This window comes from Penaeus monodon, chromosome 20 (genome assembly GCF_015228065.2).
Source record: "Penaeus monodon isolate SGIC_2016 chromosome 20, NSTDA_Pmon_1, whole genome shotgun sequence".
Classification (NCBI taxonomy): Eukaryota; Metazoa; Arthropoda; class Malacostraca; order Decapoda; family Penaeidae; genus Penaeus; species Penaeus monodon.
Window position 1 is genome coordinate 24,516,173 of NC_051405.1, and position 208 is coordinate 24,516,380.

The 208-nt window shown below is 31.2% G+C and overlaps 1 protein-coding gene across 1 annotated transcript in view; it reads right to left on the reverse strand.

The window, feature by feature from the left end:
- LOC119585724 (ubiquitin carboxyl-terminal hydrolase Usp2-like) overlaps positions 1-208 on the reverse strand; it is a gene marked incomplete in the record, with an annotated part of 125,661 nt that overhangs the window by 8,088 nt on the left and 117,365 nt on the right.

Consider the following 208-nt stretch of genomic DNA (forward strand, 5'->3'; position numbering starts at 1 on the left):
CTCAGTTAACTATATTTTCGCTTCTATTTCTACACGCACTTCTCCCAGCAAATCAAATGAGAAGTGTACATCCCTAACGGAAAATAATAATTATAAAAAAAATAGACGAGGAAAAAGAAAAGTAAATATTTTCACTCTTGGTTAATGAGCCGAAGAAAAGCTAATTTAGAAATCAGATATACATGTATCTGTAAATTCTTACACGAGG